The 16,710-nt window shown below is 34.0% G+C and overlaps 2 protein-coding genes across 11 annotated transcripts in view; both read right to left on the minus strand.

Annotated features, from left to right (window-relative positions):
• The window catches only part of LOC105330472 (uncharacterized), a 320,443-nt gene that overhangs the window by 110,064 nt on the left and 193,669 nt on the right, over positions 1 to 16,710 (minus strand). The window lies entirely within an intron of this gene.
• The window catches only part of LOC117683857 (pericentrin), a 67,893-nt gene continuing 62,900 nt past the window's right edge, over positions 11,718 to 16,710 (minus strand). For all 9 annotated transcript variants that reach the window (XM_066073584.1, XM_066073587.1, XM_066073586.1 and 6 more), the window contains 4 exons: positions 16,447 to 16,529; positions 14,684 to 15,068; positions 14,121 to 14,273; positions 11,718 to 12,847 (listed from right to left, as the gene is read on the minus strand). The gene's annotated coding sequence lies outside the window, so the exon portion shown is untranslated. The remainder of the gene's footprint in view (positions 12,848 to 14,120; positions 14,274 to 14,683; positions 15,069 to 16,446; positions 16,530 to 16,710) is intronic.

A 16,710-nucleotide genomic window follows, 5' to 3' on the forward strand; every position in this document is an offset into this window, starting at 1 on the left:
ACAATACAAATATGTATCTCAGACAGCAGGTGTATACTACCCGTGTGATAAACATTTGTATAATTACAGATGATTTTTTATCACATACCTTTTTTTGATGTTATTACGCTTCAACGCTTCATTGATCTAGTTTTTGACGATTTTCCTGTATATTCCATATCAGTTGTTCTACCACCAGGCATTGATTTAATATTGAATTTATCGGAAATATAAGATACAAAAATCAAGGAAAGCGAACAGGTATGATGATAATAAAACTGCAATGTCATTAGCTATAGAGGAGTCTAGAATTTGCGTGAGGTGTTAACTTAAGAATCGCTTACGAGAAATCTTAAGTGCTTTTCACGATCGCATTTATAACAAGTTTTACTTAAGATTTATCTTTTCCCTAGCAACGATTTCAATTCACTTAATAATTCATACAAAAAAGGAGAAACATATAAATTAACAATAATTCTCATATAGAGGACGCAAACTGAAGTTAAACACCTTTTTCATAGTCAGAGTAAACATCAAACTATGACGTCACAATAACAATGAGTATCTAGAGTGACGTAGGAAAACCTTACGAAAATCTTTGCCGTTATGTTTTGAAGAATTTCTTCATGGTTTTTTTTTACAGTCACTGCTATACAATGCACAATACCGGTATAATGTGGTTCAAAACCTTGCAGGACGAGTGCACTTATGTGCCCCGGTAAAAAGTGAAAAAATAAAGATTCAAATTAAACATTTTTTTTCCCGAACATCACCTATTGATATCTATTCCAAAAGAATAGATATCAATAGAATTAACAAGTTTAAGCGCTGAATTTATTGTATATAAAAAGCACAAAGCTTTACAACATAGTAGGGGTCCACCGATAGTCGTGGTTTTGTATTGTAAATCGATGACGGGCATTCATTTCAAAGCCCCTGTTTACTGTCAGCCTAACCGAGTACAAACTTTAGGAAAAGACAAAATAGGCATTATACATTTAAAAACGAATGAACATTTCAAGGTTTTGTCCTATATCAATCGAAAGCTATTACCTGCTTGACCCATGTTTCAACTCACGCATGGAATAAATCATTTCCAACAATCACGTGGGTTCTATCCAGGTAGACGTTTGTCAAATGTGCTCACTGTAAAACATTGACACGTTTTAAATCGCTTTCCATCAACTTTGTTTGGTCAGGAATATTTGTTTAATCACTATGATAAAATGCAACTTCAAAGCTTTATTTGATTTTTTACAGACGTAAAATAATGCATAAAGGAAGCAAAAGGCGCCGATCGATCCACCAACAGAACAATGTTGATTTAAATGTCTCCTCCCACTGATTTAAATAGATACAATTCAAGTAGGTTCGGTTCGATTTTTCCGGATTTGGATTATTTATAGGTATTTAAATATCCTAAATTTTTTAAGCTGTAGGCTAATTTTGGTAAATTTAAGCGTGCATAAAAATCATAAGTATCCATCAGTGCTTAACTATTACGAGAAAAAAAGCAATTTATTGATATTTTCTACATAAAAACGGGACAGAAAAAGGGTCCATTCTCTACAGCTTAAGTGCACTTGTTCCTGAGCTGTTTCTCTCGTATATTTTACATCATATTAATCCTAACTAACGACTCATGTGGTACAATAATGCTCAGATTTTTCTATATTGAATAATAAAGAAACTCTTAAAAAATTGATACAATTAATACTCGTTTGCCTTATCCCTAAATTACCCGCCACGATCCGGAGAAACGGAGGTCATCTTACTCACTATTTGCTTCGAGTCAATATAATTTCTATACAACTAAGAGTCTACCTAATGGTTTTACAACTATAAAACTTTATTCTGGTTAAACGCAACATTTTTTATTTCAGCCGTATATGCACTTTATCTCTAATTTGTTTATTTTCGGTTTCTTTTCTGTTATTGCATTTTTCAGAAAGTCCATGGGTATTAAGTAATATCAAGTCACTTGATTGCTTATTTATTTAAAGTTGAGAAGGTTTTTAACATTGTTACGCTATTTACGTTTGCACTTTACAAAAAAAAAACAATTTAAAATATATTTCTGGTAGTGTTCTCAAAGGTACAAGTGCATTTGGGTTTTTTTTACAACCTGGATTCAGTGTGTAAACCAGTTCATGTGTAACAAGGGAACAACGGGGGCGTCGGAATGTATTTAAAATTAAAGCGGCGAATTTGATCAATAATGGTGGAAGGATTAACTGGATTTTACTGAAAATGAAGGTATTCTACGATGTGTAAATCTAAAACTAATGTTATTGTCACTTATTTGATGACAGTATGAGAAATAAAACCAAATTGTCCAACGTATTTGGTTTTTTTTATCGACATGAAGATAACGCAATATCAAGATAACGCAACTAACGTTTATTATGATAGGTAAATATGATTGTTTAGAAGCATCAAATATGATTTTATTTATCAGTCTCGTTTGCAAATCAAAAAAAAGTCCAAAAATGAAATTCATTTGCGGAAAGTTCAAAGGAGATGTAACATATTGGTGTAACACTAACTTTCACTTGACGCCATGGTTGTTCACTGGAATAATATACGACGCAAAACCGAGATTGAAATTTTTTGTAATAATAATCAACGGATGATCACCAGTTCAAAACGATTTTTTTTTTGGCAGCAAGAAAATATGTGTCCAAACGAATGCTGAAAGTTTTGTAATTTAATGTTTATTGTCGAACACCAACTGCACAAATGAACAAATATTGAATTATTAACCAAAGATGATCAGGACTTAAATTTAATTATGATTGGTTGAAGAGAATTATTTTTTTCATATGTGCTGATTTTGTAACATGTACTCGTAAGTGCGGTGTTTTTACAATAGTTACGTATGTGTGTGGTGTTTACGCAAAGATCCCTTCTATCTTCCTCTCTTCAGCATTTTTTCTTCCGTTCTTTTATTATCGTTGATGTTTGTTCTTGTTTTAAAGGGCCTCCTTATTGAAATTTGAAAACTGGCCGCTTAAGACATCTAGGTAGCCTTTAATCAGTTTGAACACAAAATCATGTATATCAATGTATAAGCAAAAATGCATCAAAAGACATGTTTAATTATAAATAAAGATTCATTTACGAATATAATTTCAAGTGTTTTAATGTACACAAATTATTTTACGTCTTTGCATAAAGTTTTATGGCTTTCCTTGTAATAATGGTCTTTTGACATTTATTCTACGAAATGTTGCTGCATTGAACTGTTGAACCACCCCGACAAAATTTGTTTATATTTTCGTTCCCCGTTACATTAGATGGTGCTTCAGGACTTTCAGGGTCTACATTGTTTTTATTATTTTTTTTTAAAGATGTGTACTTATTTTCAAAATGTTGTTAATTTGAGTTTTTCAAACTTGAAACGTTTCCGCTGTCATATGATATTAAATACCTTTTTTTTTTATCTAACTCAAGATCTTTCGGGTTTTCTATTTCATTTAGATGAAAAATGTGGCCGTTAATCGGGAGTGGCCGCTGATTTCAAGTGGCCGCTATGACAATTTTGACTATAAAATCTGTTGATTATATACACATTTATTCTTATCAAACAACATATTTATTTTACCGGTTCATTCTTCATCTTTATGCCATATTTTTGCGATCTAATTTTGTAAAACGTTAAAACATGTGCACTCTAAGAATTATCAAATTTTCAACTGTATTTGTCTGTGTTAATATTTCGAATCAATTTTGAAACTTATAGCCCAATTATTTCCTAAAAAATTGAGCGACACAAAATATGTCAAAATATAAATATAAGTCATAAGGAATCTTTATTTGAATATTATTAGGTGACATTTTCGGTAACTACCATCGATTTATCAATTTTCTAATTTCAGACAATTTTTGTAAAACAATCAATTCTTCCATTTCATCTAGTGTAACTGAAAATTTGATATCTAGAAGCTCAAAATTTAAAGTGTTCCAACTATGTTTCCATTACGAATGATGAAACACATCTTTAAAAAAAATTGCTACCATTACCAATACTCGGCACTCGGATATTGAACCCTCATCGCCAGCACACATGCCCACCACTGTAACGAATGAACAATGCAAATTCTCGCTTCAAACTCAGAATCTCAAAAAATGCGTGCATTGATTTTAAAACAGATTTATTATTTTGTATACATTAGAACCCCTCTGTCGAAAAAAAAAAGAAAAACAATATTTAGAATAAAAAAAGGAAATGTTAAGATTTTTCATTTCCTCTCAGTGTCGACAGAAATTGACGGCAGACATTCGGATATGCGAAGGACATTGCACCTGAAAACTGTCTACTATCTCTGAAATTTGAAAGTTTTATCCAAGATGCTTTTAAAGAAAAATCGTGAACAAGCAAACATGTCTCGGGACTGGACGAGACAACCAAATCAATCGCGTAGTTTTCTGACATATATAGGGTTTTTTAAATTAAGATCGATTGAAGCCTTTTTGGAGTACGTGACAGAAAAAAACCCAATAATAATAGTTATAAACAGACACGAACTAGTAGCGAGGAGGTCTTCCCTCCAATTTTTGGAAGGGAATATTGACATTGATATTCGTCATCAAAACAAAATCAACTGGGAGCAGAGTAAAAATGCCATCAACAACCTTTGACAGTTTGTTATTGTCATTTTGTATCTAGAGAATGCTTTAAAAAAATCAAACTATTATATCCTCTTAATTTTTTTTTATTATGCAGCAATTGCTGAAACATCTACGTTAAACGGTTAATAATTGCAAAATAAACGTTTTCCTTTGTACATCATAGAACAAACTATCCCAATGCAAAAACATACGAATGAAATAATTTGGTCCCGATTTCCAATTATCAATTGGACCAGTATGGTTTTTTATCATAATTAAAGTATGCTGAGCCTCCCAAAAATATGCTGGTCTTCTTTAAAATAGCGTTAAGTACATGAAAACAAAAAGGCATTTCAAAATGGTGGAAGCCAAACTTCGAAATATTCTCTTAAAGTCTCTTGAATGGGAAAAAGTTGACACAAAATACTAGATTTGCCCAGAAATGTATTTTATCATATCCAAAGTTGCTGAGTCTTAAAATATATACTGGCCCTCGAAACATGCCGTTTATTGGGTCAAAAATCTATTTGACAACGTACACTTATTACTACTAAATTACAGAAATTTCATTGGCTGAATCCTTTATAATCCCATATTTCCGTAATAGTATTAATGTCGTCACTACTATTACTTTTCGCAACATTTCGTAACGCAAAATGGTTTTATGTTTAGGTTTTATCGGACTGTCCTTTTAAAAGAAATATTTTGAAAAAAGTTTGATTGTTTTTGTTTTTTTTTTTCCTATTTTGAAAAGCATTTTCTAGATAAAATAATGAAAAAAAAATTCTCAATTTTGTGGAAGGCATTTTCTCTCCACCAGCCTAGACGTAAACAAAAACATGGCACTAGTCTTGTTTGCATAACAAAATATTGTGAGACGTTTATCTCACCCATAACTTTTGCCTGGAATTGAAGTTTTGTCTAAAATATTTAAATATTTTGGCATTATTGCAAATGTTTAATTTGAAAATATTTGTGGTCATGCCCCCTTAATACATTAGCTTGCTGTATATGTTAGCACTGCATGGAACATTTAAAGGAATAAGAATTGAAATTTGAACCCGATGAAGGTAGAATGAGAAAATCGATGCCCTTCATAACATAAAACACATGATACTGTTGCTGACCATTGACTGCAATAACATTGTAACAAAAAACATAGAGATTGGAGGGTGGAGTTCATTGAGTTATCTACAATTTTTTTTATAAGAACAAATTGTGAGTTTATTGACCAACATTTAATTTTGTTGGGTAGCCAGCCTCAATTTTTTAAAAGAGTTACGCTTTCATAAAGTTCTACACAACAGTTTTGAGAGAGTATTAATGAGCAAAATTTATGACACATTTTAAGAGAGAGAGAGAGAGAGAGAGAGAGAGAGAGAGAGAGAGAGAGAGAGAGAGAGAGAGAGAGAGAGAGAGAGTAACGAAGGGGAGAGAAATACTTTATGCATACTTCTTATATTAACCTTGAACTCGAATTCTAAATTTGAAAAAAAAAAGAATATACGTTAACGCATTTGATGTCACAAACGGCTTTTACATCCGAGAAATTGGTAGAGATTGTCCGCAGTTGTAGGAGTTTTTCTGGATAAAAATGCAGGTTTTTTCCATAACTGGGCCGTGGCACAACAATTAACGCAAAGAACCCTCCTCCTCTATAGTTTATCCAACATCGTCCTCAGAGTGGCTAGATAACAACACCATCTGCAGTTTCCTTGTTACGCGGAAGAACCCGGCGTCTATTTTGTCATGGAACACGATTCAGCAACGTGTTGATTCCGTACCGATCGACTCAAAATTGTCTGTTTGGATTAACGGAAGCCGTGTTTTTGGAACAATGACTAACTAACGACCAGATCCTTACCTTTCCAATGAATTCTGCCGGAGTCGGCAAACTTTCAATTATATCACGGAGTTACGGAACATTGTGGATGATCTTTTATGAACTTTTTAATGACGTTATGGGTTCGGATTGAAGTATACGGTTTTGGTCGTTCAATGGTAGGAGATACGGTTCGGTACGAGAAGTAGAATACGTAGAAAAAGAAGACGAACCGTCCGTTGTCTACTTATGCAGCGGAAAAACTGTCAGAATGATGTGCTCTTATTTTATTTCTGTTTGTCGCACTTCCGTTAGTGCGCAATTTAGAATTCGCCTGATATTGGAATGTTTATTCATTGGATACCAAACCCCATTACCATTATTATGACCCATAAAAAGGACAGTTCGATGATATTTACTATGCATTTTCTAATAAAACCTAAAAATTATTGAAAACTCAGGGCTCAGGAGTTGTCAAGACCCAAATCTTGGTATTTACAATGTGCAATTGCAAATTTGTCTTCTTGTTTTATCCTTCTTAAATAAACTGTATACAATGTACATGTACTTAATTTTTGCTTCTTTTTATATTTTGTTGTTATACAAGTAAAGTTTGCCGTAGGAACTTAGTATCAATGTGATGCAATCACTGGACTAATCAATTTTGTCAGAGACAAACAAATTGTTTTGATTAATCCTCTTTTTAGACAATTTGTGTCGATTAAATTACTGGCATTTAGGTGACCAGTTTATTTTATCTCTTTAGTTGTAGTTTACACCATAGAGGATATTACCATATCCCCCGCTCTTTAACAATATAGCAACTACGATCCTACGAGAGAGAGAGAGAGAGAGAGAGAGAGAGAGAGAGAGAGAGAGAGAGGGAGAGAGAGAGAGAGATGCAATTGATTACCCTTGTTCAGAACTCCATTCAAAGCATTAGTAGATCTTTCAGTTGCATATTATTTTGTCTGAATAAAGAAAATCGATCTTGAAGCAACCATCATCAACGACAGAATGAAAGTCCTGTCTTTATGATATCATTGATATCTGCTTTTTTAATGAAAATGGGCACGTAAATTTATTAACCTTGCCATCAGTCATGTGCGAAACCATTTTGTTAAAAGTACTCTGAAATGTATGTTAAAAAGATGCTTGAGTTTCTGATAGACAACATCTATTTAGTTTTTGAAAATCAGATCTCCCAAAAATCTGTTGAAATTTCAATGGGTACCAATTGTGTTCCATTGTTAGCAGACGTATTTTTATTTTCGTATGAAGCAGAATTTATTCAAAACCTCGTACATGTACGCGTAAATCACTCGCTGTTTCTAAGGCGAGGCAAGCTACTGACAAACAAGTTGATAAAACAGGACTATAAACAGTCACGTTTGAAGACATATTTACGTAAGTTCTATGGTCGATACAACGACCTTATCAGCAAATACAATCTTCCACTGGGTCGCATGCTGACTGATGTTTAAGTAAAATATCCAAGTATGATACAAATGATACAGACATGACTGAGAAATTGTTTATACGAAGAGCATGCCCCTGCGTATCAAACTAACTGAAGGACAAAAAGACCATGTGTAGGTGATGAAGGTGATTAAGGTGATGAAAATATATTGCTCCTTAAGAAAGGATATTGACTATAGAAAAAATTAAAGTCATCGCTTTTTTCATAAAGTTTTATTGTTAGGTTACCATCAATGTCATTTCCAGTAAAATATCCAAGTATGAAACAAATGGCGCAGACTCTGTGGTTTCTTTTATTTCAAGTTCACTGGGGTATATCGAGGCGACGTAAGTATGGGAATAACAATGATTAATTGATAATTGATATATCAAAATCAAAGACTAGAACTCAAAAAAAGGAAAAAATGATTTAAAAAGAAGCAATACGGGTTTTATTTCGGATAAACAAAACTCGTTCGTTTCTATTCTTTTATATTCACATTTTCCAGTGTCTTTGCCTGTAATAACACTACGTATCGATTTTGTACTATATAACCCATAATACAATTGACGCCAAATTGAGGCTCCAGCGGCGTTTGCTTATATATTTTTAAATATTTAATCGTACGATGGCTTAAAATTATATAAATATAAGTAATAAGGAATCATTCTTTGAATATTATGAGGTGTTAATTTCGGTCGTGCGTGATCAAATCTATCATAAAGCCCTTATCACCTCATAATACTCAAAGAATGATTCCTTATTCCTATTTATGTGTTCAGAACTGTAAGAGCTATCGGAGTTTGTTGACAATCCGTCCTCGTTTAATATTCAGCAGAAGGGGATCTGTAGACTGAGATGAAAATCCACACCGTCAACTTGCGAGAACATTCATAAGCGAGTCCATTCCTTTGACCATTAAATTTTACCATTTAATCTCTGTTTTTCTAAGATGTAGTCTAGCGTTACATTCTTCTCTATATCCTCCATAGTTTGAATGTTGATTGATATTAGACAACGCGTGCTACTGTTCTAAATACACAACCTGTCAGTAGGTTACCTCCATTAGTTAGATACATGTTCGGCGCTTTTTTTTTTTCAACAAAAAATAAAATATATTCAGACGTGTTAAGTTATGCTTTATATTAATTTTTTGTTATTCTATCGTTATTTCACAAACTAGTCTGAATAAAAACAGAGGTATTGGAGAATTGACGATTTCAAAATTGAGGGTATTACACTCTCTCGACGCTCTGAGACAAATATCAGTCCTGATGGAGGGCGATACAGCCCTAGTTTCCTTTTGCTATCTCATACAGTCCATAACACGTGTATCAAGGCTGATTACACTACTAGGTATATGATATAAAATACGATTTGTCAATGAAAGGGCACCTGCTCCATAAGATGTAACCATCTCTAAAAATCTTAACTTTATCCAGCATCCAAAACCTATGGCTCAGCATTCAAGCCTGTCAAGTGCAGAAGTATCATAAGGTGCATCATTCGTACAAGTGGTGAAATGAGGCCCAGTAGAAGCTTAGCAATGGCTGCTTCAAAAACCTAACCCTCATTGAGCATTCAAAACCTTTGGCTAAGATTCAGCAATCATGCCTGTCTAGTGCATAAGTATCATAAAATGCATCATCCATGCAAGTTTAGCGAAATTAGGACCAGTAATAGGTCAGAAATAGTCATCAAAGGGACCTGCTCAAATAACATTAAAGGGGCACGGTCACGATTTGGTTAAAAATTACTTTTTCCGATTTTAATGTTTACAATGCTTCAGTAAGGCATTTTTAATAGACAATCAAGTGTGAGTGTTATTCGTTGAGTTATAAATGAGTTACAGAGCTTAAAATTCTTTGCTTTGTCAACAAAGCTTTTGTTTACATTTTGAAAGTTGAAGTACAAAATTCCAGTTTTTAACCTAAAAGGAATATGTTAAAAGTTTGAAACTGTTAATTTATTTTCAAAATGAACAAAAAGATAGACAAATCAGCTTGCTTGAAAAATATTTTTACTGGTATATTGAACATATATAAACAAAACAGGGCACGAGCATTGTTTACACGACGTAAAATTGTGAGCCCTCTATCTTACTTGTAACTCTACGACTGACTCTCATATTTCATTTGATTATTAGAAATGCATTCATTAAGCATTATAAACATTAAAACAGAAAAACAGAGTTTGACAGAGATCGTGACCATGTTCCTTCAACCAGTTCCAATAACCTTATCCATCATCCGAAACCTTTAGCTTATAATCAGCACTCAAGCTTGTCAAGTGCAAACGTATCATAAGATACTAGTGCATGCAAGTTTGGTAAAGTTAGGACCAGTATTTATGAATAATAACCAAACAATTTGTCAGGGCAGCAATTTTTGCAACATTTAAACCTGTATTAATTTTCTCTAACATCCGAAACCTATGACTTACACTCAGTACTCAATTATTTGTAGTGCACCACTATCACAAAATACGCCATTCATCCATGTTTAGTAAAGATTAAACAGATGATATCTAATAGTTGTCTATCAATGGGCACCTGCTCAAAAAACTTCAACCAGCTCCAAAAACATAAATCCCATCCGGAATTCAAAACCTATGGATCCGATTCAGCATTCATGCCTGTCAATGCATAAATATCATTAGACTCAGCTGCAAGTTTGGTGACAATATGATTAGAAGTAATTAAGTTATGGTCATCAAAATGCACTGGCCCCAAAAACATAAACCTCATCAAACATCTAAATCCTATGGTTCAGAGTCAAAATTCAACCTGTAAGGGGAAACATAATGTAAGATACATCACCAATGCAAGTTTGATGAAGATAGGACCAGTAGAAAGTAAGATATAGATATTAAATGGCACCTGCTTCAAAAACTTTAACCAGCTCCTCGAACTTTAATCTCCTCCAGCATCTGAAAATCGTGGCCCAGATTCCGCATCCAAGTCCCCTAAGTCCATGCAAGTGTAGTGAAGGTTGGACAAGTAATAACTTAGATACATGACTTGCTCCAAATTATATTTAACCAGGTCCGGACACAGACACAGGGGGACTAAAGCAAAGCTTCCACAGACTTCGTCTCCGTGAGGTAAACACGCAATTAAGGTCTTACATGGTGGTTTTATCATGCAAATTATATGTACATTTAAGATCAGAACAACCCCTTTTTTAATAGTCATTTATCACTTATCCCACAGAACACTTAACTTAGATGTCATTTTGTCTTCACTTCTCTACAGACAGCGATTTAGATGTCATTTTCTTCCATAGACCACATAACTCAAATGTAATGTTCTCTCCATCCCTTCCTCCAGATCATGTGGCTTAGATTTCACTTATTCTACAGATTACCTGTCTTAGTGGCACTCTCTCCAACAGATTACCTGTCTTAGTGTCACTCTCTTCTACAGACCACCTGTCTTAGTGTCACTCTCTCCTACAGACCACCTGTCTTAGTGTCACTTTCTCCTACAGACCACCTGTCTTAGTGTCACTCTCTTCTACAGACCACCTGTGTTAGTGTCACTCTCTCCTACAGACCACCTGCCTTAGTGTCACTTTCTCCTACAGACCACCTGTCTTAGTGTCACTCTCTTCAACAGACCACCTGTCTTAGTGTCACTCTCTCCTACAGACCACCTGTCTTAGTGTCACTTTCTCCCATAGACCACGTGAAAAAGCTATCAACTGCATGACTTATATGTATTTTTTTCCTACAGCTCACGTGACTTACATGTCAATTTCTCCCACAGACCACATGACTTAGATGTCATTTACTCTACACCATAAGACAATAATATCCTATCCCGTTTTGTAAATAACACAATACATGGTAAATTAAATATTTTACTTTCAATTCAGCATCCAAACATATACAATACATGACAAAACATTTAATCCACATATCATAAAACAATATATGATCCTATTTACGAGTAATATAATTGATAATAAATAAACCAAAGGGGTTCTATTAATGCCATTATATCTAGTGAGAAATATTTGACAGGCATTGATAAACTCCCGTGTATTGACATTATAAATAGATGTGATGAGATTTCATCAAAGATTATAACATATGACATGATAGACCAATTTAAACTTAAAAGAACCGTATAGTTTTTCAAGATACATGTACCTATATATTCATACTTAAGGGGAATAGTTGGGAGTGTTGGGTCAAATTATGAGAATCAAAAAATGGCAGTATGGTCAATCTTACATCAATGACAAGATACACGTAAAACAGGTTCAAGACAATAGGTTATACAGATAAAACTAGAAAAAATACTGATAAAAGGGCAGAACTGTTGTACTATTGATATATACAATGAATTCCTCTGCATGGCAGGTAGTCAGATTATACTGGGGGGGGGGGGGGGGGTGGAGGGGGTGATAGATTTACATGGTAGAGACAAGCAGCTATTTATGTTTAATCACAAACAGTAAGAACTAGTTTTAAACAGCAATGATCCCATAGAATATGAAACAAATATCATACACCATAAAAACATAATAATTCTATGTCTACATTTCTCCAAATAAAACTCTGACATTAGTATCATAAAATATTGCTATAGTCTTTGCATAATGAATAGTAACTGGACTGTTTTAACAATAGGTACAAAACAGCACATTATGTGCCACGTAAAATCATGCGATGAGTTCAGAATTTGCTTCAGCTCAAATAAATTATCAAACACCATGATATTGAACTCAATAATAAAAACAATAACATATAAAACATCTGGTCCCAACATAACAATAATTCACATTCCTTATTTTGGTTCATGAAATGACAGGACATGATTATTGCAGGTAAAAAGAATGTTATTTTCCAGCACCAGAGAGTATGGAGCCAATGAAGGTCAAGGTCGGACAGACACAGTGAAGACAAAGTTATAACAAGGTACTCTGGATCTCACGCCTATCTCCGTGGAAATAACCTTGACCTTGGAGTACCTGAAAAATAGCAAAAATTATGGTTTATGAATGGGCAAAACACATCTCTTAGATTTTTAATATCAACTAAAAACTTGATAACAATATCAAAAGCTGGAAAATTAAAATCTAATAAACTCCTTAAAAGTAGTGGAATTTGAATTATTTTTTATAACCTTAATGTTTGAAACAACAGCACAGAAAGAAAATATCAAAGAGTATACACCACAGCAAATAAGATTCAAAGAACCTATTGCTATCAGCATTACTGAGCTAGCCTATCCTGACACATTCTATGTCTAGAGAAACCCTGGCCTCCTCTGACATACACACAGTATATACTGTGTTACTGGAGCTCTGGCTTAAGAATTTGTTGATGGTTGAAATATGTCATCCTCTAGAGAATCAATATGCAATATAACAGTGATTGTCAAAAAAAATGAAATCACATTACAGTTTTTAATATTAAACTCGTACTTAAAACGGTCATCATATAATAGTTTTAGGTGAAACTTTTTGGATATCCGATTATTGACATTATATTATCTAAGGTATTACAGTTAACCCATATATCATATTTTAATTTCAAGTTGAGAATGTGAAAAACATGATTTATAGATTATAAATCAGCCTCATTAAAATAATGAAAGAATGAAGTGCATGTGTACTAAAATAACTGTAAATGTACTGAATATGGTTTAACATGTACTCAAAACGTGTGCAGCTGTACCGAGTACCATTTGGTGATGCTGTTACACTTCAAGCAGTGGAAAATGAATGGATGTCTTCAAACAAAATGTTTCAAAATCTTGTGTTTTTCTGACTGACTAGGAGTGTGTCAAAATCCAACTTTGTCCGACTCTCTGAAAATTCACCAACATCATATCTTTATTTGACTAACTGAAAATTCATCAACATTGCCTTTTTGAATGAGAGTGTGTCTAAATCATGGTACAACATGAACTCAAAATGGGTGTGTCTAAATCATGGTGCAACATGAACTCAAAATGGGTGTGTCTAAATCATGTCTTTTTTTAACTGACTGGGTTATAAATCAGAAGAAAAATGTGTTTCATGAAAACTATGATTTTTTTTTTGTTTGGTTTGAGACTGTTATTTGCTTTTAAAATAAAAAAGGGAGTGATATAATAGTCATAACTTGTTATGATTTATATTTTACAGTCAAAAAATATTAACAGCTGATATCAAATTTTGAGAACATTCTTGGTTTTAGACCTGACCTACTGTAATACCATGGCGTCACTTTTGAGACTTGAACCTCACTCTCACTCACCAGAATCCATCCCGCTAAGTCTCTGATGCAGATTCACGATTTGAGTCGAGAGATGTAGTCGTCATGGGAAGGGCCTTTCTGATCCTGACTCGACGTATTAGAGATGAGTGACCAACTTTTGTGGGGTTGGGAGAAGAAGGGGAGAAAATTTTCCTGTAAGAAATTAAAAAAACACCTTTATTTTGTGATAGGAGTTTGCATAAAATAGGTTTTATATTCAAACATCTAAGGAGGTTTTATAGTTCTTACTAACTTTGAAAAGATTTTTAAAACATATTTTGCGATCAAATATTGTAAAATTGGTAAACTCTACACCAATTAAAGTATTTTGATTATAATGTACTTTTATCCCCATGAATATCAACAGGTGTCCCATACCACCTTAAGTATTTTCTGTCTTACATCTCTGGTTTATATTTTGCAATCAAATATTGTAAAATTTGTAAACTGTAAACCAGTTAAAGTATTTTGATTATAATGTTCTTTTATCCCCATTAATATCAACAGGTGTCCCATACCACCTTAAGTATTTCTGTCTTACATCTCTGGTTTATATAGCTCACCTTCTAGCACCTTAGGTTTCAGAAGTGGGGTGTAGTTTGATGCTGTAGTCCTGCGTGGAGGGTGTGGTATGGACAGAGATATTGCCGTTGACATGGTAACTATCAAAACCCCTCCCTCTGACTAATAAGAAGAGATCCCAATGGTCACTCCAGTGCTGTTGACATGGTAACAACTAGAGGCTCCCCCTAGTGAGTGATATGGAGAAGCTCCAATAAGGAGGTCTCTCTGAGTAAAGCTGGAAGACAAATAGGACGGACTGTATGGAGACTCATGAACACTTGAATGGAGGGCGATGAAGCGTGCAATCTAAGGATCCAGAGCCGTTAGTTCGTGACTGAGTGTTGATGCGGAGTGGTGAGAAACTGTTAGAGTTGGGTGCGTAACCTGTAAATAAAGAGACGTGTCTTATTACAATCAGACGTGGTTTTACCGTCAACTTGATCACTCTGTGGAATGGACTGATGCCATGAAATAAAAATGTTAATTTTATTTAATTTGTTAAACACTGTGTTTATCATTTAATTTCTTTACTTAATTAAAAATTAAGTAAAAAACCAAATTGTTAATATATTCTTCTTAAAATGGTTCTATAAATTTTACATTGGAGGGAAAATCAATTATTCCTTACTGAAAATGATCATCTATTGATAATTAAGCAACCTATTATATGAGTATGCGACTAAAAAGTATATAAAAACAATAAGCCCATGGGCAACATCGCTCTCCTGAGCAACAATAAACATATCAAAATAAGCTTTATGGCATCACATACAAAAAATCCAAAAATGTAGTAAAATAGATCCTGTATAAAAAAAATTCCCCTGCATATTCTTAAGTTTTTCATTGAGCCCCTTTGAGTCAAGATGGTTTTATAGTCATATCACATATTGAGCTTCTACACAAGTTTACGATGTTCTGCCCGATCAGTTTCAGAGAAGAAGATTCTTTCAGATTAATTCTTAATAACCATATCTATCTGAACCCCTTTCCTCCCGAATAGCCCCAATCTATCCCCGGGGATTACGATTTTATCACAGTTTAATCTAACCTAACAGAGAATGCTTTCAAACAAGTTTCAGCTTATCAGCCAGATCGGTTCCTGATAAGAATTTCTTTAAAAGATTTTCCCTATATATTACCAAAATGGAATGTACTCAGTTATTCTTAACATAGTGAATTTGATAATATATGCAAGGAAACTATGCATGTTGATTGTACCCATGCATCTTCATTGTGTGCTTTCCATTGTCTACTACACCTGTAAGAGCACTGGATTCCTGGAGCTGGGTAGATTGTTTACATCCCGCTGCCAGCTTCTCCTCTAGTGTATTGTATATCAGTTCAGAGAAGATTTTCAAATCTACTTTACATATTCATATGTAAAAATCTGACCCCTCATTGTGGCCCCACCCTATCCCTAGGGATCACGATGTGCCCAAACTAGAATCTACACTCCCCGAGGATTCTTCCAAACTACTAACAGCTTTCGAAAAATACTAAAAAAATTTATTGAGTTATAATCATATCCCCTTGAAAGCATGCATGACCTTACATTTTGACAAATATAAATTCTCTTAAATTAAGGATGCTTTGCACCAATTTTGGTTGAAATCAGCCCAGTGCTTCCATAGAAGAAGACGAAAATGTAAAAAGTTTACAGACAGACAGATAGACGGACGTTGGGCAAAACATGATCATCAATTCTCATTTGAGCTTTCAGCTCAAGTGAGCTAAAACATGTAGAATTAGGTCACTAGGTCACCTTGTTGGAGGTCGACTGTGCCCCCCATCACGGGGAATCCCACTCTGGTGGCTCTCTTCCACTTCCTGACCAAGTACCGCATCCTGCAAGAACAGTAAAGGGAGAGAAATCTACTGCAGCTTTAAGATAGCATTATATATCAATGTGCTTCACTTACCTTTCATATCATAGCTAACTTACATCCAGTATATTCATTATAGTAAATTTCAAGGAAAATAGAAACAAATAAATATCTAGGCTGAACCACTTCCACACTACCAATGA

This window comes from Magallana gigas, chromosome 10 (assembly GCF_963853765.1).
Source record: "Magallana gigas chromosome 10, xbMagGiga1.1, whole genome shotgun sequence".
NCBI classification, from domain to species: domain Eukaryota; kingdom Metazoa; phylum Mollusca; class Bivalvia; order Ostreida; family Ostreidae; genus Magallana; species Magallana gigas.